The sequence below is a fragment of the Musa acuminata genome, unplaced genomic scaffold (assembly GCF_036884655.1).
Source record: "Musa acuminata AAA Group cultivar baxijiao unplaced genomic scaffold, Cavendish_Baxijiao_AAA HiC_scaffold_1034, whole genome shotgun sequence".
In the NCBI taxonomy this organism is placed as follows: domain Eukaryota; kingdom Viridiplantae; phylum Streptophyta; class Magnoliopsida; order Zingiberales; family Musaceae; genus Musa; species Musa acuminata.
In genome coordinates this window covers 28,144-40,390 of record NW_027021248.1, presented here as the reverse complement: position 1 = coordinate 40,390, position 12,247 = coordinate 28,144, and the positions used below count along the sequence as shown (strand labels likewise).

General features: G+C 34.4%; 1 pseudogene; it reads left to right on the top strand.

Annotated features, from left to right (window-relative positions):
• The first annotated feature begins 391 nt into the window (after positions 1-391).
• LOC135665664 (26S proteasome regulatory subunit 4 homolog) lies at positions 392-11,840 on the top strand (annotated as a pseudogene).
• The last annotated feature ends 407 nt before the right edge of the window (positions 11,841-12,247 follow it).

Sequence of the window (12,247 nt, the reverse complement as noted above, 5' to 3'; positions counted from 1 at the left end):
AATATAACTTAAATATATTTTAAAATAAAAATAATTTTTAAAGTATTCATATCAGATAAGATTGATGTAAATTATAATTTTAAGTGTTAAATGTAACTTAAATATATTTAAAATAAAATTTGATTATTTAAGAATTGTTGTCATATAATATAGAATGTTGATATAAATTAAAATCTTAAGAATTAAATAGATGGTGATTGGAGGGTACCTTAAAATTATAATGCTAATAACTATATTTAGACTCATGTATTTGCAATTTTGTGTCACTGTGAAGGCAAATAAGAATTGAGATCGGCTTCTCCTTTTATCGTCTCTCTTTCGAAGCCAAACCTTCTATGCTTACTTTCGATCTCGAGCTCTCTCGGTGGTACTCCACAAAACCCTAGGTTCCATGGGCCAGGGAACCCCCGGAGGCATGGGGAACTAGGGGCACCCCGGCGATCAGAAGCACGATGGCGACAAGAAGGATAAAAAGATTGAGTTGGCAGCATCGCCGTCCCAAGTCAAACGGAAGCAATGCAGGCAGAAGGGTTCTGAGGTTGTTGCTTGGTTCCCCACCATCACCTTGCTCTCTAAGTGCCGCCTCCACATCCTCAAGGTCGAGCTCGTCAAAGACTACCTCCTCATGGAGGTGGCGTTCGCCGCCAACCAGGAGCGCCTTTGTCCCTACGAGGAGAAGAACGAGGAGGATTGCTCCAAGTTCGATGATCTTCGAGAGTCGCCGATAAGTGTCAGAAACCTGGACGAGCTCATCGATGAGAACCATGTCATCGTTTCGTCATCGATTAGAATGAAGTACTACGTTACGATCCTATCTTTTGTCGACAAGGATCAACTGGTATTGGACTATGCTATTTTTATGCACAACAAGGTCAGTTTTGCTGGTTTAATGATTTATGGTTTTAGTCGCATGATCTCGGATTGGTGAAGATTTTTAGTGTTTAGGGTGCGAATTGGTTGTGGTTTTCTTGATATACCTAATTTGCTAGCATTCTAATAAAAATAACTTAAAATATTATGTGTATTTACATAGATCACTGGTATTTAGGCTCGACGAACATGGTTAACTGGAGATTTAGGGTTCGAGTGTTTTGTGGTCAATTTTTATGAGTGAGCATTGTGAAGCATTTGTAGGCATCATACGTTTGCCCATATAATTTCTATTGCCGGGGGTACCTTAAATCTCCAAAAGTTAAGAAGATAACAAAATAATTGAAATCTATAAGGTAAATGGAGCCCCATTTTGCTAGGATACATAGTAATATGTTAGATTCATGGGTTGGACTGTAGGAGATCCAAGTTCTGATGCATAATGTCTGCTTAATAATCATCAAGTTTTTTTCTTTTTAGGCACTTTGTTTCTTTTGAATGTATCTAAAAGTTTATGTGTTGAATCACTCAATGGTTGCTCCCTCAGATTGATTAACCAGCAATACCGATTGCTATTTTTGCCCATTTCTTGACCTCAGTCAGGTTTTGATAGTCGCAACTGCTATGCTGATGAACACTATCTTCCAACTCTGTCGAGTGTAAGTACATTAGATCATTTTGCATTTTGGCTTTCCTGAGTAATGGCTTATCTGGAAATTTAATAGTATCACTAACTAGACAGGACATTTCGACATCCTGTAGATAGTGGATCCAATTGGAAGTGCCAATTGGTCTGTGATGCGTGTTGATTGGTCTGAAAGAAAGTGGCATCCAAAAGCATATTGAGCACAAGATGTCACTTTTGAGCTCCCGAAGAATATTTCTGTAAGCATTCTCTCTTTCAAAAATTCATACTTTAGGATGTCCATATGCCTCTAAATTCTTGTTGACTGATATGGGTTTTGTTGACAGTCTATTGATGAGAGTTATCATGTCACCATTGATGAAAAGGTAAATCTTTTAGAACTTGTGTTCATATATGCTGATTCTTTCCTTTTTCTGGTTCACCTATTCCTGATTTACTTTCGTTAGTGTTGTCACAATCACCGAAAGCACATCAGATTAGGCAAAAGTAACTTAATCTTTGCAAGCTGACTGCCAAGTTCTATAGTTTTTCGTTTCCTCTGAGCTACTTCAGTGTATTCATGTGCTTAAGTTTAATGAAGCATATAAAAGGAAATTGGAATATGTTGCAGATATCCATCTAAAATTCTTGCATTTTTGTCATAGATAGTGATAAGTGGTAGGACTTTGCAAGAAAATGCTTGTTCTACATGACTACGTCAACCAAAACCTTTGAGACATTATGCAATCATACAGAGTAGCACGATACATGCATGAGGCACAGTACAAATTCGAAGGGATTGATGACCCTTAATCTGAGCCTTTAGAGAAATAAATAAAAAAATAATCCGATGGATGAAATTGAATTATTCAATTAGAAGCCGATATGACTTGTAAGAAAATAATGTCATATGTCAAAAGAAGTCAAATATTTTCTCAGCATGTTCACTATTTGGAGGATTGAACTCCAAAACACCAAAAGCATCTATTTTCATTTTTGTTTAGATAGTATTATTTGGTCCTTTACTATCTCTTACCCATTATGCAAATTCTGCATACTAAAATATTTATTCATGCTTAAAAATAATAACAACAATGGGTTACAAATCATGACAAGCATGTAAACTACATTGGAATATCGGATAATTGTTCAAAGTGATCGACTATGCAGTGTTCCGAATACTGTTACTGTTGAAGCTATCAAATAATTGTTTAATGCCATCGACTGTAACAAATCTGGTTAGTTCATGCCGAATCATAACTAATACTAGAAGAATTTCATTTTCTTTCCATGTTTGACTTGTATTTATCATCACAAAATCATTGCTGCTATCTGTTTTCAGCTAACAATTATACAACACAATCTGGAAGAGAAACTAATCACTCAAACTTGAGTACACCAAATCTGCTATTTAACTGTCCTTCCAGTGTTTTATAATCAAAGACCAACCTCAGCAATCATGTATTTATTTATTTATTTTGCAGAAAGTGGTGACAGTGAAACCTTGTTTGTGGAATGGAATGAAGAGACTTTGCCACTTGTTTGCTAGGAAATTTTATCCTGAAGCTCTTCACAACCTGATGCAGTTGTTCTCTAATGACACCCTCATATGAGACACATCAGCAGGAACACCATTGTTTGGTCTGGTTGTGCCTCCTGACATCACATTGTTGAGTCAATTGCTCCATGAAATCCATGCCAATTCTTGAACTCAAGCCACCTCATTTTGACACCAAACTCCACCATGTAGCAGCAGAAGATTGTTGGAGGCAATTGGGATGATTTGAATCTATGTTTCTCTTTAAGTAGGGATGAGGTGGATACTACTTTATTTGATGGTGCACTCCACCAAGTACTGGTCGTCTCTCTGTTTTGTGTTTTCCTGGTTATTTGATCTCTTGAGCAGCAAAATTTTGTTAGTCCATTTAACTTTATAGAGTGCTCAATTCTTTTGTAGAGAGAGAGAGAGAGAGAGAGAGAGATTATAAAACACTTTCTTTGTGAAGTCTTTATGGCAAATCTCTTTTTTTTTTTTGAAAGAAAACTGAAGCACAAAAAGAAGTGAATAATTTGGTTAGCAGATTCATAAAAGATGTCATTAAAAAAACTTAAAACAATAGAGAACAACTTAAAAGTTCTGAACAACTTAACTACTTTAACTCAATGAACATTGCCAAATTATTTCTCGATATAATATTGCTCATGTTAATGGATAAGGGAACCAAACATATGCTTTATTTCTCTGACTGAACTTGCCAATTAATTAAGCATTATCATCCGAGTGCTGAACATTGACTTATAGTTTAATGAAAAGGATTAATGGAGGTGAAGTCCTATGATATTGATGTGAAAAATGAGATCATGGGAAAATGGAAAGCTTATTTGCATTATCTATAGCAATATGAATCAGTGAAATCTAAAAATGCACTTTGTTAAGGATCATTTTTCCAGTGGTTTGGACTGACCATTGACTGATGCATATCATCATCAAGACTCCCAGTTTCTAATTTTGGTGGTATTCAACAGTTGCAAAATTTATTTAAATATAGATCGACATAATATTTAGGAACTTTAAGACCAGAAGGATAGATGAAGAACTCATTCATACATAATATCCTTATAAGTGCACTAATAAGATGCATAAAGCAAACTTGCACTATAATTTCTTCATTCATATTCCTTATGGTAGATAAATTGATGAGTTTCTTTAAGCTAAGGCAAAATTGAGGTTATGCATTCTATGAAACCAAGTTATAATTAAGTATACTATCTCATTTCCGTTCTATACTATAAGAATTCTTGAGGAGTGTAATTGGGTTTATGTGATAAACTTGAAAATTTTCCCAAGGATATAAATAAACAAACTGTTCTACTGTTGTCGTTGGTGTTTGCTAATGATAGGTTTTCAATCTCTCCCTTATTAGAACAAGTATAATTTTGCTGAGTATTGGTTGCCAATGAAGAGTGATGTCTGGAGTAGAGAAAATTAGCTCAACATGGTCTCCAAAGATCTTTCCACGGTAGAGGTAACTGAGGCCAACCTTTTGAGGTATTGGATCTTCTATTTATAATATGAAGAGATTTGTTTGCATATCTTGAGTAACAATGAAGCTTATGTGTTGCAATAGAGATGCATTAAACTATTTCTTAAACATTAGTTCAAAATATTAAGTTTATAGAGACATTAAAGAGCTTATTTATCCTATTTCACTCTGATCATATGGTTTAATTATTTTCGGTTCCGAATATCGTGTCTAAATGCTAGTATGTCTTTTTCATATTCAATTATCAAAAATCACTATTTTGAATGTTTATGCTGGCTTTTACTTTGAACTATAACTTTTGTCTTAACATCATGTTTGCATTTCCTGTAGTTTGACTAGTATCATTTTCAATTTTAGGCTTTTCATGGTTGCTAATTTTTGGCATCTAGAATTGATAGTAGTAATAAAATTTAGTTAATGAGATTAACTATAATAACATATATGTGTTAAGTATTTGTATTTCAAATTTAGAAGGGCTCATACGAAAAAACCATCAACATTGCAAAAATCTGCATGCAATTTCCCAAATAAATAGAAACATAATTTAAACTTTTTAAATAAAATTAAGAAATCAGAAACTTACATCTACAAAAAGGGAATTATATTTTGGATTTTTTTGTTCAATGAGTTTTTAAGAGGGATCAGAGGATCACACTGGAATATGACATAATATAAAAATTTAGCAAAAAGTTATCAATTAAACCATTGACCTTCCAAATCTAATTTCATGAACAAAAACTTGAAAAAAAGGTAATATTTCAGTTCAGATTGACTCTCATGAATCAAACTTGGCCAATCTACTATTACTGTTTTACTTGTGATTAATTGAGATTATTGGAGTTATAAGAAAGAGTGGAAAAAAAAGGGAAAGATGATGGCCTCAACTTCAACTGTCCCTAACATGCAACACTCCCCTGGCCGTGCTATCATGGCCAAGCATGACTCACCACAAATCCTTTTAATACTTACAGTAGAAAAAGTTCCTTGTACAAACAAATGATTTGCATAACTAAAATGATGAATTTCTCGTATCTCATTTATATATATTGTTGTTCATGTTACCACCAATTCTTTTTCTTTCTCCTCTAACTATCAAAATGAATGGCAAATTAACACTGTTTAGGATGTTGGTTTCATGTTAATTAGTTCTCACATTAGTTCTGTGCTTGTAGTTAATCTATGTTTGTTCAGTTCTTCCCCTTTAATTAACTTCTGATTTCTATTATGATATAGTTTTTGTATAATACATTCTTTTTATCACTTAATTTTTCTTATACTCCTCAAATTTGTCTGAAGAAATGATTTTGCGTTGTTTTAGTTGCCTCTTAATCTGCAATGGCTTTGTTCACTCCATCAGTTCTTGTAATGCAGAAGGATTTGCTGACTTCAAGTGATCGCTCAACGAGATGCCATCAAGCATCTATCTTTTCTCATTCAACTAGCAGTGTTGAGAACTTGCTCTTTCTCAGAGCACATCCTGTCTCCACCAATCTACTATGCAAACCATCATCTTTGACAAGACACCCTGAAGGAGGCCATTTTTAGATTTACCCATGAGTGGCAGCCAGTGCTATTTATTTGATTCTTAGAAGTTTTCAGCTTCATGTGGCAACAAGTTCTAGCTTGATGATGTCAGTGAATCTCAACAGTTTGTTCCAGATATTTTGAATGGAATATTTGAAATAGCAATTGAGATGGAAAAGATTGAGAAGAATTCATTGAGAAGCAAAATGCTGGAGGGGTATCTTATGGTAGCTCTGTTTGTGCCATCAACATCAACCAGACTTTCCTTTGAGCCAGCTATAAAAAGGTTCGGAGGAGAAGTTTTTGATTACAGAAGAAGCACGTGAATTTTCTTCAGCCATGAATAGAAACTCCTGAAGGTATGATCTTAATTATGGATAATTTTGTGGTGTCCAGAATTGTATAAGGAAGACTTAACGAGTGGAAAGCATGATTTGCAGATATAACTACAGTTGAAGGTTACACAGATATAATTGTTTTAAAACATTTCAAAAGTGGAGTTGCTAGATGGCAGCTTCAACAGCCAATATTCTTTTTTATAAAAGCTGGGATGATCAAGGACAGCATCCAACACAGGTAAAAGGAATAGTATCTCAATGTTATCTTGTTCAGGAAGGATGATAAAAACAGAAGAAGACAACTGGAGGTTTTTATGCTGCATTTTCTCTCAGATGATTCTGATGTATGCATGATTTGTTGACAGCCAGGTTTTCTATGTACGGAAGTTTGCTTCACCATTAGAACTACATGGGAAAAAAATACTTGAAACCTCAATGAATTATGATGACATAATTGTTCTTACTTGTCAGATTAGGAAGTACATTACTTCATCAGAAAATGTTCCTTAAGGTTGCTGTGAATTCTTTGAGGTCATCATAAGGAAATAGAAGTCAACCGGTTCATGATGCTAGTTGTAATAGAAAAATCAGATATTGGTATGAATTGCTAGCCTCAGTGTATAGGTACTATCGAGAGATATTTCACAAGCTGATAAGCACCACAATAATGCATTAATTTTCTTGGCATGTACATTGTGAACAAAGCTCTGGTTTTCTAGAAGTGGCTTCGAGGAGTGATGTTGCCTTATCAAGCTTGCGTTCAGAAAGAATGATTTGGTGAGATTATGCATAGACCTTTATAAAGAAATTCATGGCAAGTGCATTGTGGACAAAGAGGTGTTAGATGTGCTTCCTAAGCATCCTCACCCAAGACTTGATGAGGTACGTGAACATGTCTGGAACCATTTCTTTCTTAGTATGTAGAACAAAAGATCCATTGTCTCAGCAACCAACACTTAATTTTCACAAAGATAATTGCCGAAGAAATGCAAGGTTTACTTTTATTTGAGACTTCCTTTTTTTTCTTTTCTAAATACTGCATCCTCTATTTGTGTCAGTGATTTAAAAAGCGCTAAGCGTCAAGGTTCATAAACGCCTAAGGCGCTAGGCGCTCGCCTGAGCGAAGCGAGTCACTAAAATATAAAAATATATAATATAATTATTTAAAATTTTAAATATAATTATTTAAATATAATAAATTTAAAAAAATGAAAAATAATTGTATTAAAATCAAAATAATATATTATTAATCTAATAAATATAAATACTATTATTAATATATTGTTAATAGTATACTGTATACTGTTAACAATATACTGAAGGAGAAGAAGGAAGAGGTGTGTTAGGGAGTGCTGATTGAGAAAAGAGGAAGCGGGAGCGGGAGCGGGAGCGGAAGCGAGAGCGACGAGCGGCGACAGCGGCAGTAGCAGCGAGCAGCGGCAACGGGAGCGGGAGCAATGTCTGTTGTTTTCTGTTGTTTTTTCCTTCTCTTATTTGAATATTTTCAAAGTGGCTCAGAATATTTCTTGAAAATAAAGGAGAAATGTCTTATTTAGCTTGTCTACCTCTTGTTTTGGACTTCTCCTAGGAGTAAAAACAAGTGTTCGGTGCAATCCTTATTGAAGAGACAGCTGCAGAGATTGAAATATAGTTTTCTTGAAAAGCTTTCTTACAGCTGGTTGATACTTATTTTGTCTCCTCTGCAGTGTAACCTACACTGAATGGTCTGGAATATTTTTTTTGGTTGAATCAATATGCAACTTGACTTGTTTATAGGTGTGGGTGAAGAAACCGGTCAAGCTACATCTAGCTCTGGATTTTTCCAATCCAATTTTGCAGAATTATTATGTACCTGTATGTTATTCAACTGAAGTGTAAAATAATTATTGGTCTTTGTCCTTTTTATCTTAGCCTGTGCTTTAGATGTTTCTAATCCTTACCTTTTATGCATCTTCACATGACATGATACATAATGATATGCTTTTTACTTGGCGGCTTTTGTTCACATAATTGTTAAATTCTGAAATATTATATCAAGATATGTTATTATTGAGTGGATAAATGGGTGATTAGATTAAAATGTATTTTGCAGATCTTGTCTGTTGTTGGGCTTCTTCAGGATGAACTTGATCCTATGGTTTCTGTCATGAAAGTTGAAAAAGCTCATTTGGAATCTTATGCTGATATTGGTGGCTTAGATGCACAAATTCAATAAATTAAAGAAGCTGTTGACTTCCTTTTACTCATCCTGAGCTGTATGAAGATATTGGAATTAGGCTTCCCAAGGGAGTTATACCATATGGGGAGCCAAGGTGAGAGTGTAGCATGTGAATTTCCATAACATGGACTTTACAACTTTGCCCCACACATTCTTTACCCTCCCTCTTCTCTATTCTCTCGATCTCTATTTAGTTACATTTATATTTTGTGTTTATGTGTGCTATTTATTGGCTCTAACTCTAGCGACAACACTTTATTGATTTGTATAGTTTAGTATATCTATCAGCATTTATTATGAGTAAATAGAGAAGAGAAATGAGAAAGGATGTTTTTATTGCCTATGTACTTCTTCTTTACCAATGGATGTCTTTTTTTAAAAAAAATTGACCTTCTATTATTGCAAATTTACAATCTAGATGGTGGTGGCCAATTAAAAAAAAAAGCTTAACTGAGTTTCACTTTAGAATTGGAATTATCTTTCTCTTGTGGGTTTGCGACCTAAAAGGTTTTTGCTATACAATTTGTGTTGCATGGTGATCTGAATGCTATGGTATCTGCATTGGTTATTGCAAAGTCCTTATTTTCGTACTATTTATGAATGCTTAATTTCAGGCTGTGGCAAACTCAACTTGAGAAACTTTCTTGCATGTTTTTGGAAGTGAGTTGATTCAGAAATATTTGGGTGATGGCCCAAAACTTGTTAGAGAACTGTTTAGAGTGGCAGATGAACTTTCTCCTTCGATAGTCTTTATTGATGAGATAGAAGCAGTTGGCACCAAAAGGTCAGTCGATGAGAAATAAAAGTCCCACTTTTTTCTTTCTCTTGTATGTAAATCATAGTTAAAATTATCAGACTATTCTATCTGACCAATTTTAGATATGATGCTCATTCGGGTGGTGAGCGTGAAATACAGAGAACGATGTTGGAGTTGTTGAACCAGTTAGATGGTTTTGACTCAAGGGGGGATGTTAAGGTCTTGCAACCAACAGAATTGAAAGCCTTGATCCAGCCTTGCTTCGGCCTGGTCGTATTGATGGGAAGATTGAATTCCCGCTGCCAGACATTAAAACTAGATATCGTATTTTTCAGGTTTGTTATGCTTCATGAACAAATACAGGATGCTTACAGAACACCAGTGCATGTTTTTGTACACTTTGCGGGTTCTTGCTAAATTCTTATTTTCATGTTAATTTCTTTAGATACATACCTCTAGAATGACGCCGGCCAATAATGTCAACCTGGAAGAATTTGTCATGACGAAGGATGAGTTCTCTGGAGCTGATATCAAGACAATCTATACTGAATCTGGCTTGCTTGCTTTAAGAGAGTGTAGGATGAAGGTGTGTCACATATTTACATGTAAAATTGTATTCTTTTATATAGAAGGTTATTGTTAGATAAAGCTTTTGTTATTACACTAATATTATCAGCAATTGTTATTGTGGTTTTATATACCTTTTGTTTGGGATATATACATGCTTTTTAAAATGGATATTGACTTTTGAATGCCAATTGTCCATACCCTAGGGATTTTATGAATTTTTCCTATGTTCCTATTAATGTTCAGAAATTGATCACTTAAAAAGTTAACCACTAAAAGAGAGGAGAACTTTTCATATTACCTCTCCTATTCTATAAAGGTAACTCATTTCTTTATAATTTAAATGTGATGGTTCATGTAAGTTGTATTTAGTCTATGTTCTCCATTAGATTGCTTTTCAGATTCATATTATAAAGCTATATTGTCCAGATGACTTCTTCTGACCCCAGTTATAGTTCCTGGTATGTATTTATAAAGCCACTAATTTACCCGAATGAGGGTTCCTTATTGATTCAAGTTTTTATTACTTCTCTTTCTTGGGGCAAGAGGAGCATGACCATTTGAGGAAGCATCAATCTTTATTAGTGTATCATTGCTCTGGATAAAACTTGTTATAAGAAGTAGAATAAAGAACTAGAAACGATCATTCTTTGGGCTAGATGTAATAAAGTTATTTACCTGTTGAGGGAGATTTACTTACAAAAGCATATTGGAAATTTGTTCAGGTGACATTTTTGGTGATCTCTGAACACTCAAGTCTATGCTTCGTGTTTTCAAGTCTAAAGGTCTACAACCAGGTTTAGAAGCTCGGTCGACCTCTGGTCTTGACACCTTGTTGCATTGGTATCTCACCAGTTTATCGGGCAATATTCCAACCTTTTTCACACATTATCAGTAAAAGATAATACAAAAACAACACCATTTGATACTGAACCATATGATCCATACAGGTCCTTACTCAGGCTAATTAAGGTTTGTTATAGGCTCTAAACCTCCACCAATGTGTCTTAACAGTGGTTGACCACTGAAATAGTTTGTCATGCTACTAGAATAGAGATCCTCTTCTTCCTCCAAAAATAGAAAATGGAAAGGAAAGATGCTACTTATCTATTTTGTTCCCATTTCTTATGACAGCTTATCTCTCGTATAGAGAAGTGATGTGGTGATGCCTTGGCTCTTGGAAATGTCTTGATCTCGTCTTAATTTCTGATTCTCTGTTCTTTGTTTTTCTTTTCCCAATTCTCTTCTATAGCCTTGAGAAGTGAGACAATTTGGGAGAGAATCATTCAAGGCCCTAAATAATGAAATAAAGAAAAATTCAACTTAAAAAGTAAAATATAAACTGAATAAGATCAGTTCAACGTAAAAGAATATGGTTTGGCTTATAAGTAAAATTCTTGCTCTTGGGCACATGTTGGATCATATAGTTGATAAGAAACAATACGAATAATTCAAAACTAATATTGTTGATATGGATTCTGATGGTTTTCAAATGTTTGTTTTAATCAAAAGTTTTTCAAACAAGATCGTCAAATACTTGAATATTATCCTTGGTTTGGTGCATATTAAGTTTGACAAATCTGAGATGGTAGGGACATACCCAACAAATGGAATATTAACTAGTCTTCTTTGAAGAGACACTCTCACTTGACTAGTTTGAGTTGGACTACACGTCTTTAGTGGTTGGATCGGCTAGTTGAATTTGACTTGCATTGGATTAAGAGTTTAAACTAATACCCATTTGCTTTATCTTGCATTCCCAAAGTGCCCTAAGTTACATATCTCAGTAATTTATAGCTACATCATCTTACGCTCAGGTAACTCATGTAGACTTCAAGAAGGCCAAGGAGAAGGTGACGTTTAAGAAGAAGGGGTGCCTAAGGGACTCTACATGTGAGTTATTAATTCGCTTGCCTCATAACATGAAGGTTTGTCTCATATGTCGCTTTTGATTATCGTGATTCTCAATATATTATTTTTAGATGTTTGTTTGTGGACCTTGATGATCGCAAATTGGATAACAAAAATGGTTCAACATAAATAATCTTTTGAGAAATATTGTGCATCTTCATGCCCAAGTTGTAATCACATACCTTTTATATAAATGTGTTGTGTTTATATGTCTTAAGAAATCAAAGAACTAATTACAGAATACCCCTTGTATTTAACTACCTTGAGCATCTCGGTCCTTATGTTTTAAAAAGTTTCATTGGCATCCCTATAATTATGAAGGTAAAACATTTAGGTCTATTTACCATAATGTTGTTTGTTTTATCAACGGAAATTCAAAAACAAAAAAAAGGT